At 40.0% G+C, this 15,373-nt stretch overlaps 2 protein-coding genes across 4 annotated transcripts in view; one reads left to right on the forward strand and one right to left on the reverse strand.

The window, feature by feature from the left end:
* The window catches only part of LOC126937670 (40S ribosomal protein S20-like), a 1,038,442-nt gene that overhangs the window by 418,658 nt on the left and 604,411 nt on the right, over positions 1-15,373 (forward strand). The gene's annotated exons all lie outside the window — the stretch shown is intronic.
* DIRAS2 (DIRAS family GTPase 2) overlaps positions 1-15,373 on the reverse strand; it is a 68,541-nt gene that overhangs the window by 28,144 nt on the left and 25,024 nt on the right. Inside the window, exon 1 of one of the 2 annotated variants that reach the window (XM_050761292.1) lies at positions 3,056-3,418. The exons of the other annotated variant lie outside the window; for it this stretch is intronic. The gene's annotated coding sequence lies outside the window, so the exon portion shown is untranslated. Of the gene's footprint in view, positions 1-3,055; positions 3,419-15,373 lie in introns of those variants that run through there. 2 annotated transcript variants of the gene reach the window in all.

Below are 15,373 nucleotides of genomic sequence, written 5' to 3' on the forward strand. Positions count from 1 at the left end.
ATCCCCCATATCTACTCACTGGTTATTTTTCATAGAATCACAGGAATTATTTGATCTAATCCTTTTGTCTTTCTGATAAAGAACTAATAGGTTCAAGACAGCATCACAGTTAATGGCAGGAAGGAGAAGGACACATATCTCACAGCAATCTGAGATCACTTGTATGTTTATTTTTGATAGTGCTTAGTTGGTGATGGTGCCGAACATCTTAGCTTTTAAATTACCATCAATTGAGTAATGATCTACAGCTGTGCCGGACAATACAGTAGCCATCAGCTGCATGGGCTACTGAGCACTGGAAGCACGGCTAATCCAAATTGAGATGTCTTGTAAGTACTCAGCAGGTATTTAAAAAGGTAAAATATCTTATTAGTATTTTGTATGGATTATACCCAAATGATCATTTTTATATGCTGGCTTAAATATATTATTAAAATTAATTTCAGCTGTTTCTCTTTACTTTTCCATTATGACCATTAGGACATTTTAAATTGTGCACGTGACTCACACATTTCAATTCTATTGTACAGTACTGATTTCTAAGAAAACACTTCACTGCATTTAGGAGACAGCTATAAGGAATCTCTTTCCTAAATTTGCCAGTGGTTGAGAGCAAAGAAGGAGAGCATGAGGGGGCATTTGTTTTTAGTACTTCAAAGAGTCCCTCCCCATCAGTGAGGAGAGACTTGTGAGCCATGCAATATAATGAAAACTCAAGATTTATTTGACACCAGCTAAATAATTTTAAGTTCATGTTTAAATATGTATGCATGAAGTAGTAAATTTAACTCTTAAAAAGCCATCAGCAATTTTGACAACATAACAACCATCGTATTCCCTTTTGGTTGAGCAGCTGTTTTCCTGGAAAAATCAAAACCAAAATCAATTAGTGTCCTACAAATCAGTTCTGCTCTTAAAGAGACATCTGTCCACTGTTAATACTCATACCAGGTAGATAGAATGATGAAAAATAGAGCCAATCCACCCTATGAGTGAGAACTGGAGATGGTTGTTATCTGAATTGAAAGTTACAGATCAACACCAAGCACTTTTCTTACTTAAAACAGCTTGCAGGCAACCACTCCACCCCAGACAACAGAATGGTCCTCTCACAAAGAAATTCTCTGGTAGAAAAATGTAAGGCATTTGTCATAGCGAAATGATGATTTTGCTTAAATCAATAGGTTAATTTTGAACATTTCAACTCTGGTCTCCAAATTAGAAGAAGAATGAACGATACTTTTTATTATCACAGATACACTCTCTTTTTGACAAAAGCACCCTAGTTGTTTCTTAAAAGGTTTTAATTTTTCAGTAAGATATGCAGTATTTACCACTGAAATAATACATTTCCAATACAGTAAAAGTCATGTGTGGTGTATAGGATACGAACAACATACAATAAATAATCTCTTAAAAAAAAAAGTCTCCTCCACTCTTCTCGTGAGGAAACTGCTTTGCTGAGAACGCTGGGTCGTTAGACACAAGCTGAAAAGTGACTTCCACAACTTGGCATTCAATCTGTATGTTTTCTGAGTCGCCTCTTAGGAACAACTCTATTGAAGCTGTAACAAAGAAAGATTCTGGAGGTTTCTACAATAACCATGAATACATACTTCCCATTTGCAGGGATCACTGAAGTGTGAGCAGCAGTTCTGTGCCTTGGAATAGACAGCAATTCCCCCTTCTTTCCCCTTCCTTTCCCTGTGCTTGCCTGGGACTATTACCAAATTAAATGCCATCTGTTAAATGGGATGAAAATGTTTCCTTGCCACTGTATCTTTTATTTCTATAAAATGAACTATGTGTCTTCCTGTCCCCGGCCCACAAACCCTCCTGCATTTCCAGAGATAGATAAAGTTGTGGACAATTTGCAATTTCAGGCAATAACCAAGAAGAAAAAAAAGTATGATTTCCCCTACAAATTTGTTAAATTTATTCTAATTTTATCCTCCCCTTTTCTCTCCCTCCCACTCCACCTCCTCAAATCCAAATGCCACTGGAAATGGAGCGCATTGTGACTGATTTGGAATGTAAAATGCTCCAGACTTTTAGCGTTACCTAGAAAATCTTCCTTAAAAATAATATTTTTGAAAATTTTTAGTTTGAAGCAGGAAAGTTCTGACAGGCTAGACTAGCTTCTCACATCCTAAGGGATCTATTTAAAAGATAACAAGGGCAAATATGTAAAATAAGTTCCCAGGGAAGGCAAGCTGTGTCTCTGCACAGTAGGAAGAAACTGAATTCCACCGCAATGTTGTATTCCAACATTCAATAGATGTAACAGATGATTCACAGAGCTTCTAGTTTAAAAGTCTCCCAAACCCACATAGAAGGTGAATTGGAGTTTGGAAGAGGAAAAACAGCATTTTTCAAGAGAGGACGAAAGAGGCAGGTTCCCACACCGCCGGAAGCCAGCACTGCTTTGCAGGCGAGCCTGGGAGCTGTCAGCAGTCATTGTCATCTGATGGGAAACCAGTCTTACAACTGAGGACTGGATGCAGCCCCTTGCCCACCTTCTGCTCTTACAACAAGGAAGCGGAAAGAAACCCACGTAGATATCATGAAACACGTTCTTTAAGAAAACAGACAAAAGATTTAGACAGGTCTCAGCCAAGCGCATGAAGTGAAGCAGTCGAGGATGAAAGCATGCCGAACCAAACGGCCGTCTCTAGCGTGCTTGGCATTTTTCTCACTTTAGATCACATCTTCTTACTCTTTTCCTAAATCCATTAAACTTCCACATTAACAGAAACACCTGCACCGTAGAATTTTCTAAAACGGTAAATCCTGTTTTGGAAGGAATCCCTAATAATATGTAAGATACAGATTTTTTAAAAAGAACATGTTTTAGACAAGGGTCGCATGATGCTCACCCTCCCTAACAAGGATACAAAAATGCAGGTTTCTTCCCCCTTTACCAACTCCAGTACACGCTGACTAGCCCTCCCAGAGAGCGGTAATCCCTTTCCAGGGGCTGCAAACAATCATGCCAAAGCCACCCGTGCCCAATGCGGACACAGCGAAGCCACGGCAGAAGGGGGAAATCGGTTACCTGGGGAAGAACACAACTCCGCTCAGAGCTTCTTCAGAGCTCCGCTCGCGCAGGACAGGGCAGCGCAGGGTGTGTGGATGCGGCTCCTCCCGGAGGCAGGCGCAGCGCGCTCCCTCCCGCCGCCGTGACGATGCTGTCAGCTGCTCGCCCGCCGTGCACCCTGCACCGCCCGCCGGCCGTGCGCCCTGCGCCCTGCGCTCTGCGCTCTGCGCTCTCGCGCTCCACCCGCCCGCAGCCCCTGCACCTGCGCTGGCCTGAGCCGCGCCGGCCTGGCACTGTCACCGCCGCTGCACGCTCCTCCTACTCTCTTCAATCTCTGCCTTCTCAGATGTGCCAACTGCTGCAGAGGCTGCTGTTCCTGCTTAAATGGCGCCTGCTCGCCTCCAAAGAGCTTTTAGGTGCCACCTACTGCATGCTCCTGGAATAGATGGCGAGGACTGGAATTTTCTGATAATTTAATGAATTAAAATAATTCCGTTGAAAGGGAACCAGATTCTTTTGTTCGCATTTCCAACTATAATTACTACTAACCATATAGACTTTTTTTTCCATTTCCAGATTTTAACTTTTAAAAACCAACTCATTTAAAGGCAGACGAAATGCCCTGACCCATACCATAGCCAACCACACAGCGTAGATTAATATATGCTAATTTAATAGAATCCTATGACAACACCGCTATTGGCAAGCTTGAATTAGAATTGCCTTTTCACTGAGTGGTTTCACATTAGCATTTCAAGGAAATAACCACGTTTATTTCCTGACATTGATAAACAATTTTGTCAAAGACGCATTGATTAAAAACAGGTGAATCAGCAAGAAAAAAGATTAATGGCTAACAATTCTGTGCAGGCATTTTTAAAAGTGCTTTAGTGTAACATTGATCCATGTTAAATTTAAACTACAGACTGAAGGAAGATTTCTTCTCTTGGTTATATTACTCATTCTTTTGTAACACCAAATATGCTAAAAGACTTAAGCAAAATTAATATTCTGTAGTTCTTTACATTTGATTGGTGTTGTAGAATCCTATTTATCGGTTTTAATCCCGTCTTCACTTTCTAAATAATTAAAACATGTTAACCTTTGAAGTTCATTTCCAAAGTAAAATTCTGCCCTGCTATTCACAGGAAATATGTGTTTTAAAAATCATACTTAAAAACTATACATTTTACAACTTGTAGTCGAGAAAACTTATTTTATTCCCCAGTTCGTCCTAATTATGGCCTTGATCCTACGGCCATTGGAATACAAAAATAAAAATATACTGTTTTTACTAAAGCCATTTAAGGCTACTGTCAATAAACCTGCCCCTACACTAATGATGTCTGAAAGCAGAGTGATCACCCTGTCCTCCACGGTCTCCTCTTCATTACAAACGAATGTATCCCACTCAGAAACCCATCCCAGAGGAGGCTCCAAATACGATGACAGTGGATTCTGGGCACCGTCTGATGCAGTTTCTGGGTCCTGAGACAACCATCCAGCTTTACAAGTCAGGATGTTGTTTTCCATGACAACCAAAATGTAGGTTATCAGGTTAAATGACAAAATGGAATTTAAGAACTCAACAAAGGAGGGTAAAAAGATTAAAGAAGTCAAAATGCTGAAGGCAAAAATCCAGTGCTAGCGTGGAATCAGGGAGAGCAAATCAGGAGCTAATAAAGAGAGCCAGTTCTAGGCTGAATATCCCACAATGCAGAAGAATCCTGCCTTTTGCCACATGCCATCATTATTTGTTCTGAGAATGTGAAGCAGAGGCCCAGAGGCCTCATTTAAACAAGGAGCAACTCACTTAAAACAATGTCTCCAGCCTCTTTGGCACTCCCTACGATCCCTAACCTTTCATCAGCCAGAAGGAGCAGATTGCTTCCAAATTCCTCCTTTTACTTCCCCTTAACTTATATCCTTTTAAGAGCCTGTCCCATTTGCTTCTAGGCTAGGGGATCCTGACATCTGCCTGCAAATTAGAATCAGCAGGGGAGCTATAAATACATTTTAAAACAAGGTCCAATTTCCAGCCCAACTCGTGCCACAACTGGCACAGGACCTCTGTGGACGAGACCCAAACATCCATATATTTCAATGTGTTTATGTGAAGTTGCTGTTCGTGTCCTCAAAAAATTCATATGATGACATTCTAGTTACCAATGTGAGGAGGTGGGACCTCTACGCAGAGCTCTCATGAATGGGATTAGTGTCCTTATAAAAGAGGGCCCAGAGAGCTAAGGCATCGTCTATGAACCAGGAAGCAGACCCTCATCAGACACCAAATCTGCCTTGATCTTGGGCTTTCCAGTCTCCAGAACTGTAAGCTATAAATTTTGGTTGTTTATAGGCTACCCAGTCTATGTTTTTTTTTTTTTTTAATAACAGCCAAGAGTAAAACAGAAGTCAAAGTCAAGAACCATTAATCTAGTATAAACCTTTGTTACTCAACGTGAATTCACGGATCTGCAGCATCCACATTACCTGGCAACTTATTAAGAATACAGACTTTTAATCCACACTCCAGAACTTCAGTCTCAGAATCTGACTTTAATAAAATATCCAGGAGATTCCCAAGTTTGGTAGAAGTGGAGAAGCTCCAAGCCAGAGTATCTCAAATACCGCAATATATCAGAATCACCTTGGAGGAGGGGGCTTGTTAAAACACTTCCAGCTGGGCCACACCCTGGTTTTCTGATTCTGTAGGTCCGGAGTGGGGTCCCTGGTAATGCTGATGCTGCTTAGAGCAGGAATCCAGATGAGCTATGCCACTCAGGTCATGCAGAGACCAGTAGCAAATGGTGGTGGGCTGTTCAATGCTCAGGTGGAAGAAACATAACAGTCCTCCATTTTCAACAGTAACTCTATCCAGTGTCACTCCTTTTGGGGAAGCCCCATCCTTCTCCACAGTCTCACAGGTGCACTTTCCCCAGGGTCTTTGGGTGGCTGTAAAAAGAGCCTCTTCAGCCAAGTTCCTGCTTTGTTCTCACAGCTTAGGACTCTGCAAGCTCACACTTGGCCCTTGTGCAAATGAGAAGATGGCCCCTCTCTGTGTGGACACAACCCTTCCCTCTGCCCAGACAGTGCGTGGCTTGAGGGGCAGAAGACCCTTTGTACAAAGAACTTTCTGGACAGGTGCAGGCACTCTGGGTACCCAGCTGGGTGAAGGATGCACCTGCTGAGCCCCAGGCCACTCTCACCCTCTGCTGGTCACCTTGTACATTATACAAACTGCACATCCCTCAAGGTACACATCAGCTCTGCTCCCCTACCAGGCCAGCATGGTCTGTGTGATGGCTCGTAGCTCCATTTATGACCTTGGTCCACAGAGTGCCAGACACTGCCGACAAAGAGGAAGGGCCAAATTTTGACACTGGGGACACAAACTAAGGGAGAAGGCAGTAAATGTACTGATCAGGTGCTAAGCAAGCAAGCATGCAGTGAATGAAAACACATGCCTTTGGACTATGTTCTCCATGGGTCTCTTTGTCTTACTTTTATCCTGTTCTCTCTAAGACAGTGGTTCTGGGGACCAGCAGTATCAGCAGCCCTGGGAAGTTGTTATAAATACACATGTCCGCTCTACCCTGGACCTATTGATTCAGAAACTCTGAAGGTGGAGCCCAGCTATCTGCTTTTTAGCAAACATTCCAGGTGATTCTGGTGCACAGCAGAGTTTGAAACTCATCACACTACAATTTTTTTTTAATTATACATTTAGCAAATGCCCTGTCAACATATCTCCTCTAAAATTCTTGAAAAGTTACCATGCTGGTAGAATGTGCTCCGGGGAACAATGCACCCCATCCTCTGTGATGTTTCAGTAATGAAGACTTAGCAGATTTTCCTGACATCACAACATTGGTTTCTTCCCAGCTGTCCCTTCTAAAGTTCTACCATACAAGGGTGGGGCACAGGCCTCTGCTGCCCAGAAGGCACTCCATTTCCCAGCAGTCTTGTCACCAGCCAGGGTGCCCACCTCCAGGACTGGCCCAGGTCTCTCTGTACCTCAAGCCCCAGTCACCATGCCCTCCTCAACAGGGTCACTCCATCCTAATCTCTGGAGGAGCCAAATCCTGGAAACTAAGGTCACAGCCCTGAAGTGCAAAATGCTCTGCAGATCTCGGAGAAAGGAAGCACATAAAGGCTTGCCCCCAGAATGGAAGAAGAAAATAAAATTTTCCTTTCATTCTTGTCCATGAGTTAACTGGTCCAAACATAAGAGCTCTGAAGTTGGGGTGGCCCTTCAAAGACAGCCCATATTGAGGCAAGAAAGCCACCCTGGATCAGTCATTGTCTGTGTGCCGTCTCTCCTCACTCCTCAGGAATATAATTTTGGGCAAGTTGGCTGTCTTCAGCAGAAGGTAATGTCAAGGAAGGGAGTCAGCTGAGAGCCTTCCGCAGTGATACTCCAAAATTATAGATATGTGATATTTAAAAACTAGTTTTAGCTCAATGAGTTTCAAACCCTTCTGTGCATCAGAATCACCTGGATTGTTTGCTAAAAAGCAGATTGCTGAGCTGCACCTTCAGAGTTTCTGAATCAGTAGGTCCAAAGTGGGACTGAAATGTGTATTTCTATTGTATCGCCACTGGTGCAATAAGAGCTTCAGTCCTGCGTGATGGATAAGGTTGTGCCCAATGGCATCCCCCACAGTCCCCAAGGGTGACTTTTAGAGGATGGTGCCATTTTGTTGCAAATAAAGAATCTCAGAGGTAGGTCTTCTTTGCAGCAGATAAAGCTATAGTGTTATTCCATTGGCTTCAATCCTGATTCTCTATTTTTAATCATCCCTTCAGGCTGTACCACCCAACTGTACTACTAGATGCCTTTAAGTTTAACAAGGTTTCACCATTCTTCTTCCTTCCTTCCTTTGATACCATGTGTGCCCCATTAATCTTTTCAGCTTACCCGAGCTACACAGATGCTAAAGCTGACATCTGTTCTCCGTAATCTCAGAGAGTTTCTCATCCCTGCCTTATGTGAGGATGACCTAGTTTTCTCGGTCTACTCAAAATATTAGTGAACATGAACAGATGATTATATGCATAAAATGTAACTCTGTGCACTAACATTGCTGGATCCAACCCATCACACTCCTCTCCTTCCCTCCTCCCCAAACCTTCCACTACATCCTCTGGAATGCTTGTGTCCTATTCATCAAATTCCTTGGAAATTTAAACTTCTTTGTGGAAGGACTGTTCTCCAGGTCCCTGCTTCTGGTCACATCTCAAGCAGAAGTTCTCCTTCCTCTGGTCTCATGGTGTTTTCTGGGCCATATCTTCTACTCCCAGCGGCAAAATCTTGCCTCTTTTTGGATGATGTCATTCTCTTTTCTTCATCCTGTCATCATGTGCCATCCTTTTGGCCTGGTGGTCTTCCTCTCTACCTGGCTGCCTGAAAGATTCACCACACCTCTGGCCTCTATTGTCATGGTTCTCCCTTTCCCCGTTGACATTTCCTGCACCACACTCCAGCTGTCCCGCAGATAGTCATATCCTGCTCCCCAGCATCACAATAGAATATGGGTTTCAAGCATCCTAATTCCAGGCCAGTCAAATAGCTATGCCTCTTCAGCAGGCCTATGTCTCCCCTATGCTCAGGATCTCTTCTTTCTAAGTATCTGTCTCTTCCACACCCTCACTTCTCCCTGTCTGTTAGATCTTCTCCATTTGTATAAGTGGTAGGCAAAAACATTTTCTGTCCCTCTCACTCATTTGTCCCCTCTGAAAAATCAAAAAGACTGAAGGAATTACCAGGTGAGTATCAGCTTCCTAAGTGGTCTCCCCGACCTATGTGATCTCCAGTCTGTTTCTGTAGCAGCCAGGATGAGCAGAGCAGGATATTCTAGAGCTTTGAGAATCAAGCCCAAACCTTCATCTGGCTTACAAAGCTCTCACGATCCAGCTGCTTGCTACATCTCCAGTTGTATCTCAGGTCATCTTCCCCACTCACAGATGCCAATGGGCCTGGCTTTCTTTCAATTCTCAAAATTCACCCTGCCCCTCCTCCCACTGGGGTGGCTGCACATACCATTACTTGGCTCTGTGTGCTTTTATGGCCATAGCTGTTTCACCGGATTCCTTGCCTCCAATATACCCCTAAAAATCTTATCCACAGAGAGGCATTCTTTGATCACCTTGTTTAAAGTCTCATCACCTTCTGCTTTGGATTGAATTGTGTCCTCCAAAAAAAGATATGTACAATACTAACCCCTGGTAACTCAAAATGTGATGTTATTTGGAAATGGGGCTGTTACAGATAGAATAGGTTAAGAAGAGGTTATACTGGAATAGGATGGGCGCCTACGGGGAACACCCCTTATAGAACACATGACTGGTGTCCTTGTAAGAAGAGAGAAAGAGACACACAGAGAGAAAACATCATGTGACAATGGAGGTAAAGGCTGGAGCGATGCATCTACAAGCCAAAGCATGCCAAAGATTGCCAGCAAACACCAGGAGCTGGGAGAAGTGAGGAAGAATTGTTCCCCAAGGTTTTAAAAGGAACAAGGTTGAAACATGGGTTTTGGACTTCAACCTTCTAGAACTGTGAGACAATACGTCTATCTTTTTTAAACCATCCAGTTTTGATACTTTGTTACAGATGCCCTAGCAAACTAATATACTTCCTGATATGACTAAATATTTGTAACCCTCCCCCAAATTCATATATTTGAAGCCTAAATGCCCAATGTGATAGTATTTAGAGATAGGGACTTTGGAAGGGAATTAGATAATGATGGGGGAGCCTCATATGAGGAGAGACACCAGTACACTCTCTCTCCATGACGTGGGGACACAGCAGTAAGGTGGCTATGTGCATACCTAGAAGACAGCCCTCACCAGACACCAGATTTTGTGGCACATTGATCTTGGAGTTTCATGCGTCCAGAAGTGTGAGAATTAAATTTCTATTGTTTAATCCACGGTCTGTAGTATTCTGTTATAGCAGCCTGGACTGCCCAGTACACTTTCCATCATCCAGCCCCTAGTTTTTGCTTCCTTTATGGTCTAGATTATGATATCTTTATTCTTGTATATCAGTCATTTATATGCTTCTTTTTGTCTTCCCCTTTATTCTATAAGCTCTATGAAGTTAGACACCATGAGTCTTTCTCATCATTTCTTCAGCATGTCAGGTTGAAAAAAAAAATTGAGGGAGGATGTACATAATTGCTACCTCCCTCACTACCTAGATTCTAAAACAATAAAGAACATACCTAAGAATATACAGGAATCAAAATATTTGAGCAAGATGGCAAACTAGGAACTCCAGGTTCTTGTTCCCTGTAGAAATATCAAGCAATAACAGACTGAGTGAATAGCTCAGTGAAAGTTCTAGAAGCCGACCAAGGATCTGTAGCAACCAAGTGAATGCCCAATCAAGAAAAAACAAGCTCTTAATAGTAGAAAATGGCATTGTGTTTGTGCTCACCTTGCCCCATTCCCTCCCTAGCAGAGTGCCAAAGGAAGCCACTTAATTCCTGGTATCTTTCTTGGGAAAAAAGTAAAAGAATAGGACTTGTTTGCAATGTTGTAGCTTGTCTGGGGACCACCCAAGGAATGGGTTTCTGTCTTTCCTGACTCAGCATCACACAAGAATGATGGCAGTTTGGATAGTAGGTCAGGGGATATTGAAAGCAGTGGTGGGTATTGGAATGCCTGAAAACTACAGGGGAACTTCAGACCCATAGATATCTGGAAGGAAGATATTATAGGCAGAGAACCACAATAGAACATCTAAGGCCAGGGAAGAAGAAGGGGTGAAACCCCTAGGAAAATTAAGACATGTAAAAACAGTCATGTATATAAGGGTACTGGGAAAATGGCACATACACAGTCCTAGGGAATATGCATCCCCCAAAAGAGTCACAGAAGACCTTAAACCTCCATGCCAAGCTGATTAATAAGGATCTATCCTGCATGGAGGCAGTCTGCAAAGTCTGCAGTGTGGCTATTTTTATTTAAATGCCCAATTTTCAACAATAGTTCACAAAGGATACAATGAAACAGGAAAATATGGCCCATTCACAGGAACAAAATAAATCTGTAAAAACGGATTCTAAAGAAACACTGGCTTTGAACTTACTACACAAAAACTTGCTAAACAAAGACTGTTCTATACATGCTCAAAGAGCCAAAGAAAACATGGACAAAGAACTAAAGGAAATCAGAAAAAAATGACATATGAACAAAATTAGAATATCAGTAAAGAACCAAAACAAAACTTGGGAGCTAAAAAATACAATTACTGAATTAAAAACTTTATCAGAAGGCTTCAACAGCAGATTTTAGCAAGTGGAAAAAAGATTCAGCAAACTTGAAGACAGATCATTTTAAGATATCAAGTCTCAGGAACAAAAAGAAAAAAAAAATGCAGAAAAGTGAATAGAGCCTAAGGGATTTATGAGGCACCATCAAGCAGACCAATATATACATTAGAGAAACTTCAGAAGAAAAAAGGAGGCAAAAAAAAATGTCCTAACTTCCCAAATTTGAAGAAAGACATGGATATATAAATGCAAGAATGACAATGAGCTCCAAGTAGACTAAATCCAAAGACGTGAAACTGTTGAAAGTCGAAGACAAAGAATGTTGAAAGTAGCAAGAGAAAAGCAACATGTTATGTACAATGGATCCCCAATAAGATTATCAGCAGATTTCTCAGCAGAAATTTTTCAGGCCAGGAGGCAGTAGGATGATGTATTTAAAGTCCTAAACATAAAACAACTATCAACAAAAACTCTGTATCTCCCAAAACTGTCTTTCAAAAATGAGGCAAAATTAAGACATTCCAAGGTAAACAAAAACTGAGCGAGTCTATTATCACTAGACCTACCCCAAAAGAAATCCTAAAGGAAATTCTTCAAGTTGAAATTAAAGGATGTGAGACAGTAACTTGAAGCCATACAAAATTTTAGAAATCTTTGGTAAAGGTAAATAACTGAGGGGAAAAAATTACATAATAGTAATTTTGTAATTACTATTATGTAATTTTGGTTCTTCACTCCACTTACTATTTTATATAATTTAAAATACAAAAGCATAAAATAATTATAAGTCTATATTAATGAGTACTGTATACAATGGATATAAAATACATAAAGATGTAATTCATGACATTTAATAATATAAAGGGAGGGCAGAGCTGTAAATGACTAGAGGGCTTTTTTTGTTAGACGCAATTGAAGTTAAGTTGTTACACATTTGATATAGATTTTTATAACTTTAGGATGTTATATGTAATCCCCTGGTAAGCACAAAGAAAATATCTGTAAAATATGCACAAAAGAAAAAGAAAAAAATGAAAATATTCTGCTACAAAAAAATCAACTGAAAACAAAGGAGGGCAGTAGGAAGAAAATGAGGGCCCCCAAAAAACCTATCATACACATAGAAAAAAAATAAAGGGGTAATAGCAAGTTTTATATCATCAATAATTACTTTAAACTCTCCAATCAAAAAGCATAGATTGACAGAATATGCAGAAAAATAAGACACAACTATATGCTATCTACAAAATATTCACTTCAGGCCTAAGAACATGCACAAGTTCAAAGTGAAATAAGGAAAAAAGATGTTCCATGAAAATAGTAACCAAGAGAGCAGAGGGGGCTATACTAAAATTAGAAAAATGGGCTTCAAGTCAAAGAATGTTATAAGAGATAAATATATGATATAATGATAAAATTCAATTTATTAAGAAAATATAACAATTACAAAAATATATGCACCAAACATCAGAGCTCCAAAATATAAAAAACAAACATTAACATTAAGGGAAAAGTAGACAACTCTACAGCAATACTAGGAGATATCAATATTCCATTTTAAATAAAAAAATAAAACAACTAAATGAAAGATTAATAAAAAAGCAGAGAGTGAATACACTGTAAAACAACTGGAACTAACAAACACATATATAGCACTCCACCGAACATGAGCAGAATTTAAAGTATACATGCAAATTTCTCTGCTAGATTATATATTAGGTCACAAAATGAATCTCAATATTTTTTAAAATGTTGATTGAAATCCATAAAAGTATCTTTTATGTTCACAAAGGAATGAAACTAGAAATCAATGGCAGAAGGAAAACTGGAAAATCCCCAAAACAAAAACCAGTTGATCAAAGAAAAAAATCACAAGAGAAATTATAAAATAGCTAACATAAATGAAAATAAAATTACAACATCTCAAAAGTTATGAGCTGCAATAAAAACAGTGCTAAGGGAAATTTATAGCTGTAAATGCTTACATTAAAAGTGAAAAAAATATCTCAAATTAACAACCTAAACTTTATGCCTTATATTAATGTGTTCTCACACTGCTAATAAAGACATGCCAAAAACCCGGTAATTTATAAAGAAAAGGGGTTTAATTGACTCACAGTTCCACATGGCTGGGGAGGCCTCACAATCATGGCCGAAGGCAAATGAGGAGCAAAGTCACATTTTACATGTGGCAGCAAGAGAGTGTTTGCAGGGGAACTCCCCTTTATAAAACCATCAGATCTCGTGAGACTTATTCACTATCACAAGAACAGCACCTGCCCCATGATTCAATTACCTCCACCAGGTCCCTCCCACAACAGGTGGGACTTATGGTAGCTACAATTCAAGATGAGATTTGGGTGGGGACACAGCCAAACCATATCAGCCTTAAAGAACTAGAAAAAGAAGAATACACTAAACCCAAAGCTAGCAGAATGAAGGGAATAATAAAAATTAGAGCAGAGATCAACCAAATAGAGAAGAGAGAAACCATAGAAAGTTAACGAAACCAAGAACTGACTTTCTGAAAAGATAAACAAAACTAACAAACCTTTAACTAGATTGATACCTTTTAAAAATAAGAAGACTCAAATTACTAAATTCAGAAATGAAAGAAAATACGTTACTATTAATATTATAGAAATACAAAGGATTATAAAAATGTACTATAAACAACTGTATGCCAAGAAGTCAGATAACCAAGATAAATTAATGAATTCCTAGAAACACAGATAAGACAGAAACATGAAGAAATAGGAAATCTATATATACCTATGACCAATGGGGAGATTTGATCAGTAAGCAAAAACTTAACAAATACTTAACAGACAATTCCTCTCAGTCATGTAAAAAATTGTATGAGGCCAGCACTACCCTGATACCAAAGTCAGTTAAAGACACTGTAAGAAAAGAAGTCTACCGACCAATATTCTATATGAATATTGATGCAAAAATATCAACAAAGTACTAGCAAATACAATTCACCAATACATAAAAAGTTATACATCATGTCAAAGTAGGATGTATTTCTGCAATGCAAGGATGATTCAACATATGAAAATCAACCAATCAGTGTAATCCACCACATAACTAGAATGAAGAAGGAAAAACACATGTAATCAACACAATTGATGCAAAAAAACGCATGTGATGAAATTTAACACCCTTTCATGATAAAAATAGTCAACAAGCTAGGAATAGAAAAAAAGAAGCTACCCTAACACAATAAAGGCCATATGTGAAAAACTCACAACTAATATGATAATCATGAAGGACTAAAAGCTTTTTCTCTAAGATTGGGAGCAAAACAAGGATTCTCTCTTTTGCCACTTGTATTCAACACAGTACTGGAAGTCCTAGCTAGAATAATTAGGCAAGAAAAGGAAATCAAATCCAAATTTGAGAGGAAGAAGTAAAATTATTTCCATTAACAGGCACCATGATCTTAGTTGTAGAAAAGCCTACAGATTCCACACACACGCACAGAGAAAACTGTTAGGCTAATAAATGAATTCAACAGAGTTGCAAGAAAGAAAATAACATGTAAGAATGAGTTGTATTTTTATACATTAACAATGAGCAATCTGGCAAGGAAGTTAAGAAACAATTCCATTTACAATGACATTAAAGGGATAAAAATACTTACAAACAAACTTAACTGATAATGTCAAAGGTTTTTTTGTGTTTTTTTTTTTTTTTTTTTTTTTTTTTTTTTTGGAGATGAAGCCTCGCACTGTCACCCAGGCTGGAGTGGAGTGCAATGGCACAATCTCGGCTGACTGCAACCTCTGCCTCCCAGGTTCAAGGGATTCTCCAGCCTCAGCATCCTGAGTAGCTGGGATTACAGGTGCCCACCACCACGCCTGGCTAATTTTTTGTATTTTCAGTAGAGACGGAGTTTCACCATGTTGGCCAGACTGGTCTCAAACTCCTGACCTCAAATGATTCACCCAGCTCGGCCTCCCAGAATGCTGGGATTACAGGCGTGAGCCACTGCACCCAGCCAATGCCAAAGTTTCATACACTGAAAACTATTCAACATTGCTAAAAGAAA

Source organism: Macaca thibetana, chromosome 15 (assembly GCF_024542745.1).
Source record: "Macaca thibetana thibetana isolate TM-01 chromosome 15, ASM2454274v1, whole genome shotgun sequence".
NCBI classification, from domain to species: domain Eukaryota; kingdom Metazoa; phylum Chordata; class Mammalia; order Primates; family Cercopithecidae; genus Macaca; species Macaca thibetana.